The following is a 10,858-nucleotide window of genomic DNA, read 5'->3' as shown; positions in this document are numbered from 1 at the left end:
TTTAATTGGGGAAGTCCAGAAGGCTTATTACAATTTAAAAGAAGAGGATGCGGAGAACTATGAAACTCTAAAAAAGGAGATTTTGGCGAGATTAGGGGTAACCATGGCGATAAGAGCAGTCCGGTTCCATAACTGAAAGTATCAAATGGACAAGCCCGCCAGATCTCAGATGTTTGACCTGGTTCATCTGGCGAAGAAATGGCTTCAGCCAGAAAAACTAAACTCGGGGCAAGTGGTAGAAAGAGTAGTATTTGACCACTTTGTGAGGAGTCTGCCTGTTCACTTGAAAAGAAAAGTGAGTGATGGGGATTCCCAGACCTTAGACCAGGCTGTTGATTTAGTGGAGCAACAGCATGCCACAGAAGCCTTGATTAAGGAAGAAGAGAGGAGGAAACCTGAGAGATCAGGGAATGGAACGAGGTCACTGAAGTACCGGGACCATCGAGATCCTCCTCAATTTACAACATCTTTTCAGGAAAGATCGGTTCAAAGGCCCCGACCATGGAAAGAGTCCCGTAGGTGTTTTAAGTGCCATAAAGAGGGACATTTGGCCAGTAAGTGTCCCAACTGGGGTGAACCTATGCAAGTGGACAACAGAGAGGAAGCCAAATGCAACTACCTCACGGCGAGCGTTCCGTCCTGTGAGGCGCCCCACATCGCTAAAATTAAGATAGGGGAAAAGCCTGTCGAGGCCCTGATAGACTCTGGAAGTATGGTGACCCTGGTGACCTCTTCAGCCCTACCTGAAGGAACCAAGGTCAGGCAAGTGATGGGGATACATATTACGTGCATTCATGGGGAAACTAAGATGTATCCATCTGTGAAAGTTCCATTACTACAGAAATGGGAATGTATAGTTCGACTGTAGGGGTGGTTGAACAATTGCCTTACCCTGTGGTGTTGGGTCGTGACTGTCCCCACTTTCTTCAAATTTTGAATACTGTCCAGTTGGCTAGGCATGAACCACTCCCCTGTCCAGGAGATTCAGATGATAACACAGATTCCCCTGGAGAGGCGAACCAGCCAGGAGAAGGCTCGGAACTTGGAGATGAGTTCTTAAATATGGATTTACCAGACTGGGAGCCACCCGAACATCGAGGTAGGTTCGGAACGGCCCAGCTGGAAGATGGGAATTTAAGACATGCATGGGGACATGTGAGAAAAATTGAGGGGGAGTTATGTAATAATAATAGTCCCCTGAATTACCCCTACTTTATGGTAAAAAACAATCTCCTCTATCAGGTCCAGAAGAGAGGACAAGAAGAAGTGGAGCAACTTCTCATTCCCCGAGCCTACCAGTCGAAACTCCTCAGCTTGGCCCATAGCCACCTCCTGGGAGGACACCTGGGCGTGAAGAAAATGGCTGAAAGGCTACTTTCTCGATTTTTCTGGCCCGGAATATACAAGGCCATCGAAAGATATTGTCGGGAATGCCCAACCTGTCAGAAAACTGCCCCACAACCTTATTATAAAAACCCTCTGATTCCCCTCCCAATAATAGATACTCCTTTTGAGCGGATTGGTATGGACTTAGTGGGACCCCTGATTAAAACTACAAAGGGACATCAGTATATACTGGTGATACCCCGAAGCCATTCCTCTGAGGGCAGCTACGGCCAAAAACATAGCTAGAGAGCTAGTGCACGTTCTCTCTAGAGTGGGAATCCTTAAGGAGATCTTAACAGATCAAGGGACTCCTTTTATGTCAAAGGTCATGCAAGACCTAAGTAAGCTTTTGGGTATTCATCAAATCAGAACCTCTGTTTATCACCCACAAACAGACGGACAAGTGGAGCGCTTCAATAAAACCCTGAAGAGCATGCTGAGGAAGGCCATGCAAAAGGATGGCAAAAATTGGGATCAATTGCTCCCTTATCTTATGTTTGCTATCCGAGAAGTACCGCAAGCCTCAATTGGGTTCTCTCCTTTTGAGTTATTATACGCTCGGAGACCACGGGGATTATTAGACCTGGTCAAAGAGTCCTGGGAGCATCAGCCTTCACCATTACAGACTGTCATTGAACATGTGGAACAAATGAGGGAAAGAATAAACATTGTTGTTCCCATTGTGAGGGAAAATCTGGAGAAGGCCCAGGCGCAGCAACAGCAAATTTATGATAGGGGAGCTATAGTGCGAGAATTTCAGCCAGGGGAGAAAGTATTGCTATTGGTCCCGACCCCGGAATGTAAATTCCTGGCCTCCTGGCAGGGGCCTTATGAGGTGGTGGAAAAAATGGGTCCAGTCACTTATAAAGTTAAGCAACCTGAAAAACGACGACAGCATCAAATCTACCATGTGAATTTACTAAAGAGATGGCATGGTGCAGAAGTTTTGCTCACCCACTTCTCCCCTGATCCTTTGGAAGAAGAAACGGGTGCCGTCGCCGTGGGGGACCTGGCTCCGGTGCAGAAGCAAGAATTACAAGAGTTCCTGAGTTGGGATGTTTTTTCCCAAAGTCCTGGCTGAACCCACCTCATTCAACATAAGATTATCACGGAACCAGGAAAAAGGGTAAGGTTGGCCCCCTATCGAGTACCTGAAGCAAAAAGGAAACTATTTAAGGAAGAAGTAGAAAAAATGTTAAGAATGGGGATAATAGAAGAATCCCATAGCGAGTGGGCTAGTCCCATAGTACTGATACCCAAGCCAGACGGAACTATTAGGTTCTGTAATAACTTCAAAAGATTAAATGAGATTTCGTTGTTTGACGCATACCCTATGCCTCGTATAGATGAGCTAATCGAGCGATTAGGTAACGCCCGATATATCAGTACGCTAGACCTTACGAAGGGATATTGGCAAGTACCCCTAGCCGAAGAAGCTAAAGCCAAAACCGCGTTTGCCACCCCGGAGGGGCTATACCAGTATCGGGTCCTTCCGTTTGGTTTAAACGGCGCTCCTGCTACGTTTCAGCGATTAATGGACCGCATACTCAGACCTCATCGAGATTTTGCGGCTGCCTACCTAGATGACGTCGTAATTCATAGCACGACTTGGGAACAACACCTACTACACTTGGGAGCAGTAACCGGAGCTTTGCGGAAAGCAGGATTAACTGCTAATCCAAAAAAATGTTGTCTAGGGACCCAGGAAGCCAATTATCTCGGTTATACGATTGGGAGGGGAATGATGACAAAATATATATGCCCCGGAAACAGTGAACTGGCGCGGAAGCCAGTAGGTGAATGCGTGTTGGAGAAGATAGGGGAGTTTGGTTGGAGTGAATAAAGATTTAAGGACAACGGATTTCGGAATAAATAAAGGATAACGGTATACGGCTTGTGATTTGGACTCGACGCGGATTTGTTGGATTTTACGAACTTTTGGAACACGGACTGAACAAGGACAGAGAAAACGGATTGCGGACTGGTTTGGAAAACAGACGAACGAAAGAAAAGGAAGAAACCTCGCGAAAATAAAAGAAGAGTTTGTGGTGTGAGTACTTTTGTACTTATTACATTTATCTATTCCCCCGGAGACGCCACAAAACATAAACATAATCTCATGGTTAAATAGTCAAGTCTAGCCATGTGTGAGTCTAGTCTCACAGAGCTTCAACAGCAGATGGCAACTTGTGAGTTCGATTAAGAATGAATAAAAGCATTTAATTAATAACGCATTTGTGTTTGTCTGGGTGCTGACAAAGTAAAAAACAATTACTTTTTGACAATGAAGAACTGTGTGTGTGTCTCTCTCTATGCTGGCATTTGTAATCGTTTTTATTTTTAAATACATTTTAGCAAAGTAATGTACCATAAAAGTATTGTGAGACATATTTGGGTTAACATGTTCAGTGTTCAGTGTGTGGTAATTTGTTTGGTGCGAGTGAGGTTTTATTTAATCTCTGACCTAGGGAAAAGTTTTATTTTTTCAAAGAAATGTTTGTTAAAAAAAAAGTCATGGCTGCGGCTGGATTTGAACACACAACGTGCGATGAAGTCAGGAACCTAACCCACAGCGTCACTGGCAAGGTCGCATGAGGAGTTTTGAAAAAGCCCTACAGAAACAGTATCAACAGACATTGTACAGCGTGTACTATTCTTGTGTTGTGGTACATGAATATAATTATATCGTTATTAATTTCTTTAGATACGCGATTCCATATTACAGATGCAGCCATTCAAAATGCACGGTACAAACCCGCAGTACAGTAAACTACCCACAAGCCACCGCAGGGCACCGCGGTAAGTAATTGACTGGCTAAAATGACTGACAGGGGCACTCGTGGTGCATTTGGTTGGTAGTGAAAAGATTTAATAATTTAATCTCTTTACTGTGCACATTGTAATCCGCTTAGTATTGAATATTGATATGGAATTTTACCACTAAAGGGAAATTTTAGTAGCTGAGCATAAAAAGAAGAGGAGCATAACGCATCTGAAGGTCATAAACGATATTAATTTAGGAACATAAACATTACTATATGTACGTAAACTGTACTGTGTATGGCTGGTCTTGGTAGTTTAAAGAAAAAATACACACCAGTCTTCCATTTCTCCATAAACATTTTAAGCATGAAAGTGTTATGAAATGGTACCCAAATATGCTATTGATGTATAGAATGAATTTTAATTTAAAATTATTTAAAAATTATTTAACACGAAAATTAAGCTGTTTACATCTTCCGCCTGAGAACAGTCACCCGTTGCTAATCAACGCAGAAACACAGCCACTAACTAGCAAAGAGAGGACATTAGCTAGCCAATATGATAAAGAAATAAATGATTATTTTGTTTATTTCTTTTGCACTTTTATTTGAACATTTCCATCGATTGTACAAGCACTTGAAAACTGTCCAATCCCTAGTTCATCAGGCATTTTCTTTTACGCTGCGGGCATTCTCCCGGTCTGGTGCCGGTCTGTGTCTTCTAGGATATAATGCCAGCGATTTTTTGTTAAATTTGGGTTTCCAATAACGCCGCAGCAAACTCTTGTTTTTATGTCCACTATAACAGACAATCTCCTTTGCTTTTAACCGAGCGTTTAATAATTTCCTAAAATGAAAATGATTTACTTTATTTCCCTCACCGGATCAATAAAATTATCTATCATCTATCTACTTAAACTTTGGGACAGAATTCTGGGTTCTCCCTATACCAGAGATTATGGTAGGGCTTCAGAATGGTGATTGGCTGACACCATCTGACACCCCTCTGATTGGAGAAAAAAGACGTGCTGGTTTGCTATACATACTGTACCAGGAAGAGGATTTCTTTCTATTCGAATCGTGTATTTTAAAAGTTTAATTAAGAAGTAAAAACCTTACAGCGTACACAGATTTCTAAACTGATCAGGAGGAAGAAAAATCACCCGTGTTTCGTCCATAAAAAGTGGTTATTAACTATCGAAACCTGTTTTATTTATTTTAATTTTATTTAGATTAAGAGTTCCCGTCACCCCTATTCCCATTTAAATCACAAACCCGTGTTTAATTAAATGTCTTTTAACGTAAATCGTTATCTTTGTCTTATGCATAATTATGTTCACCACTCTGTCCAGCAAATTAATAATAAACTTTATTTTATATAGCGTTTTAAACGAATAAGTATTTAGATCGCTCATAAACCTAATCACTTATTCTACATAAACACAGCGTAATTGCTCTCTGAAAATGCCTTTTCTTTTTATTTAGGCTCAGATTTCAACTATAGATCGTATTATTAATAACGATAATAACGACCAACCAACAAAAACAACCATATAAACATAATACCAACCAAAAACATAGATAACAACCACAATACAAAATCAAATATATCAAACCATTAAACTCTCTCAAATTCCTCCAATTATCATAACCCCGCCCCTTATGCAAAACCAAACCCTCCTCCCATCCCAGTTTATCCTCTTTATCATAAACAAAATCCACCTTAATTTTCAACATAAAGCATTACACAAAATCAATACCTCAACACTCCATACTCAACAACGATAATTCACAAACAGCCAGAACATGTAACTCCACATTCCCAAATAGACCTCATTTCCCCGCCCCTTATGCAAAACCAATATCCCTCCCCTGTTCTCTCTCTCCGCTGGCGTTTGTAATCGTTTTTATTTTTAAATAAATTTTAGCAAAGTCATGTATTTTAAAAATCTTAAGATTTCTATATTTATGTCTTTATTTAGTGGTTTCATTAGTGACAAAGGCTAAACTTTCTTGGAAAAATGTCTTTTATGTAAACCATGTTTGCTATTAATTCATTTAGGGCTAGAATATGTTCATTGTCTTTCAATGAAAGAAATGTTCCTTTCGCCGTAGTTGGGAGACATTAGAAGCTTGCCATGCCCGGACTGTTACACCAACGTATTAGCATGTTAAAGCGATTTCATTGAGGAGCCTAGCTTTCTTAACTAGTAAGTACTGTACTTACTGGGTTTTTGAGGGGGGGAGGTGTCTTTCGCTGGAAATCTCGCCCCCTTCTACTTTGAAAATACCTGTGAAACCGGTTTAATTCGTCACAGCCAGCACTCCCGCAGAGAGGGGGGTTGTACTTGCAGTGTATCGGTATACAGTAGATGGGAAAGCCAGAGCCGACCGCTACGCCGCCCACGTGTTATGCTCTTCGTTAATGTCTAAGCCGGAACACATCATTATATCTCATTTTGTATTTCTTAAAAAAAAATCGTTTGCCCAGCCTAACAGTATTGTTGTTATTGTTTTTAACCTGTAAAGCGCTTTGAGGAGCCACCTTTAAAGGCGCCATATACAATAAAGTTCATTATTATTACTATTGTTAATTTGCTGGACAGAGAGGTGAACATTATTACACAGAAGACAAAGATAGCGATTTACATTGCATTGTGCATTGTGCTGCTGTAATACAGTTTTAAATAATTAAAAGTCTAAACAGTATCAGCTTTATTTATGGGTTTTAAATAAAGGCGATTTAAACGCAATTTAAATCAATATAAATGTTTATATTGTAACGCATAGGTGACTATTCATTGTTATTAAAATGACTTAAATTCGATCATGTTGTGATATTTAGAAATATACATTTGTTTGGTGCGAGTGAAGTTTTATTTAATTTCTTATGGAAGCCAGTTTCCGCCAGGGAGTAAAAAAAAAAACACACTGTGGTATTCTCTCCGATGCAGTACAGTTAAAAACATATCTCTGATGCTGTTCCTAAATGAATATCGTTTATGACCATCAGACGCTTTATGCTCCTTTTCTTTTTTCCAGTGGATTGAACAGGGAGAGGCATTTCATGATGTACTTTTCACTGATGAATAAACAGTGGCTCTGGAACAGTTTTCAACCATGTCTTTTTATAAAAAGGGAAGATATGTGAACAAGCAAAACCCAAAACAAACATGTATGCCATACGGCGTACGCGTTACTGAAGCTAAAAGTTTAGCCTTTGTCACTAATGTAACCACTAAATAAAGACATATAGAAATCCCTACGTTACAGACTGTATATGGCTGGTATTGGTAGTTTAAAGAAAAAATACACACCAGTATTCCACTTTCTCCCTAAACATTTTAAGCATCAGAGTCTTACATGTGGTTATTTCGGAAACGTTTGTACGTGCTCCTTCTGACCATGTTACTGTTTACTGTTACTGACCATATTAAGTTTAAGTGCCTGTGGGCACTTTTCCTGTCCGTGGGGGGGTGGACCGTCTTTCATTAGAAGGTTAGTCTGTTCTACTCTGAGAATGTAGAGGGGGTGGAAAGTGCCCGCGGTCATTTAATTAGTATTAAAATTCGCACTGATTCCCTACGGACATAGGAATATTCGTGCGTGGTCAAAAAAATGGCATAAAAACGACAAAGTGAAGGCTGTGAAAACATTCACAATGTACTTTATACACAAAGCAAGTGTTCTCACAACTCTTGGAGGTTTCGTGAAAATGCTACAGGCGTGCCAAAATCGTTTTTTTAAATTCAAGGTGACTTTACCGCGGTTTTCATTTTCAGATTGTGAATCAAAAAAGGCATTTAATTAAACTAGTGATTGCGATTGTAATCAATTACTGTATTGATTGAAACACACATTCTGTACAGATACAGTACAGTCACATTCTCCTGTAGTCCAGTGGTGTAAAACGAATTAGCAGGTGATTGAGATAACAATGCACCTCCCACTGAGTGGAATGTTCTCATTTGTTCTCAAGTGTAAAAAGAGGTGATAATTCTTAATAATTCCGTGTCACATTAACTAACCTCTTCAGTTTATTCCGCCAGACAGTACATGAATATAATTATATCATTATTAATTTGTTTAGATACGCAATTCCATATTATATTCAATGTTAATCAAATTCTAAAAGTATGCATTTGTTAGATAACAAGCGAATTCACAGAAAAGGTTAAAAGACTATCACTTTTCACAAAGTATATAATCCTAATATGGTCAGAAGGAGCACGTAAAAACGTTTCCCAAATAACAACATGTAAGACTTTGATGCTTAAAATGTTTAGGGAGAAATGGAATACTGGTGTGTATTTTTTCTTTAAACTACCAAGACCAGCAATATACAGTGCAGTTTACATACAGTAATATGTTTATGTTCCTAAATTAATATCGTTTATGAGCATGTGAAAGGCATGGTGAATCGGAGATTCTCAAGGATTACTTTGTATGATTGGAAACGAATGCGTGATCGGATCAACTAAATGCTGTGGTGTTACTTTTTGTCAATGAAAAAATAAACTCTTTTCGTTTACAAAGATGGTTACAAAGAATGTGGACCAGGGTAATATTTTGAGCTTACAGCTTGTCCAAGGTCATTCATTATTAATACTATTAGTAATATCTTCGGTAAAGACTTTGATGCATAAAATATTCCTGCATAATTAAAATATTTACGATAAAGGTGGTAGGTTGTGTACTTTTGTCCAAAAGAACAATCTTGCTTTTATAAAATATACCACCTTTTTAATGTTTATGATTAACATGCTGTAATACACTGTTTAAATTTAAAAATCTAAAGAGTATACAACTTAAATTCTTAATTGAATAAAGATTGTCCCTCAGCAGTGATTCGAAACTGACGTTTTCTGGTGACAGCTCAAATGCTGTACAGGAGAGGTTAACCTTTATTAGCTCCACCTGGCGGTTTTACAAGGTGATTCCGGATACTATTAACATAATCTAATTTGCATACGGTATGATGCGGTTTACTGTGACACGCCCACCGTGTTATACCGCAGCATACCCCACTTGTTTTGAATGGCTGCATCTGTACTGTATGTTTATGTTCCAAAATTAATATCGTTCATGGCCTTCACACGCGTTACAGTATGCTCCTATTCTTTTTATGCTCAGCTACTAAGATTTCCCTTCAGTGGTAAAATTCCATATAAATATTCAATACTAAAACGGGCACAGTAAAGACATTTAAATCTTTCTACGACCGACCAATGCACCACAGGTGCCCCTGTCGGTCAACCAATCACGTACCGCGGTATATTGCGTCATCGTGCGTCACGATCCACGAGGCCGTAGCCAATTACCTCCGGTACGTGTCAGTGCCGCGCACTTTGAATGGCTGCATCTGTATATGGCTGGTCTCGGTACTTTAAAGAAAAAATACATACCAGTATTCCATTTCTCCCTAAACATTTTAAGCATCGAAGACTTTAACTAACGTGATACCGGAGGCAACAAGCATACTTTTAGAATTTAATTAAAAGGGAATATACTGTAGTCCACATGAAAGGTAGAAATATTCTCTTGTCTGTCTCTTGTTTGTATGTAACTGAATGTCCCTGCCAATGTACCGTTAGTTTTAATTTAAGAACGGCATTTGTGTTAAAATATGCCAGATAAGTTTATGTAACTGCTCATGCGACAGTCAGTTGTAATTAGTCAAAAAATAAACTCGAAGAACAGCTGCGGGTTTGAATCTGAACATGTATCGGATTGCAGCGCCTTTTACTTCCATTGACAAATGATAGAGATTCGAAGAGAGATCCTTCAGACCAGCAAGCAAACCCATGGCTATTTCGGTTTTCTATCTAGGCAACGTTGGTGTCTGCAATAGCATAAATGAAAGCGTTATGCAATTTCTGCGGCTACATTTGTTGCACTTCATGCGCAGTGAGAGTGTTTCTCACACCAAATAAAAAGTCAACAATTAGCGATCAGGCCTTCTCCTCAGTTAATACACTGAAACCCTTTGATGTTAACAGTTCTTTACAGGCGTGCTTTACAAGAACCTATCGTTTCGGTTGTTTCAGCTTTATTAGGTTTTCAAAGGCATAAGTAGAACACCGGTCGTGCGAACACAAAACGTGTTGTTATCTGAAGAATTGATTTCCATGGCAGAGGGTCCAAGCGATTTAGCGTTTTTATAGTACCAGAAAAAGGGGAAGCGGCACTTTGCCTTTGCCGCGCAGGCATACGGTGAAGTACGGCAGACGCCGTAGTCGGCAGGATTCAAAACTGCGCGGGAAGTCCCCAACAGATTTTTAGTCTATCGCCTTAGCCACTCGGCTACGACTACAGCAAGCTCTGCTGCCGCTGCATTCCTCCTACAATCTAACATGGAGTGCGAGGTGGCTGCGGAAACCTTTTCAAAGTCGCTCTCCGTTCAAAAAAAAATCTTTGACAAAAAATACATGCCGGCAGACAGATACGCCTCAGAGGGTTTAAGGGCAGCTTCACGTTCGAATGATCAAGTCTCCCCGTCCGGATGTCAAAATGCAACTTTGGCAGACAGAAAAAACATCAACAAATGAGAAATGTGGACAAGGATTTTACAAGCTGCACCACACTGCACTTTGAAAAGCATTTACATTAGTGTTAGACGCGGGAATTGCCTTTGATTTACGTGCTTACGAAAGACCTCAGCTCCTGCAGTTGAATATAATGCCGTTACGTGTCGAAGCAGTATTTTATGT

The 10,858-nt window shown here is 40.0% G+C and overlaps 1 non-coding gene across 1 annotated transcript; it reads right to left on the bottom strand.

The window, feature by feature from the left end:
• Nucleotides 1-10,379: 10,379 nt before the first annotated feature.
• Nucleotides 10,380-10,461, bottom strand: trnaf-aaa (transfer RNA phenylalanine (anticodon AAA)). Its single transcript has one exon. It is a non-coding gene; the product is annotated as a tRNA-Phe (tRNA).
• Nucleotides 10,462-10,858: the final 397 nt, after the last annotated feature.

This window comes from Atractosteus spatula, assembly GCF_055471065.1.
Source record: "Atractosteus spatula isolate fAtrSpa1 chromosome 26 unlocalized genomic scaffold, fAtrSpa1.hap1 SUPER_26_unloc_1, whole genome shotgun sequence".
NCBI lineage: Eukaryota > Metazoa > Chordata > Actinopteri > Semionotiformes > Lepisosteidae > Atractosteus > Atractosteus spatula.
Note: the sequence above shows the minus strand (reverse complement) of the source record. Positions and strands in the feature narration are given on the sequence as shown.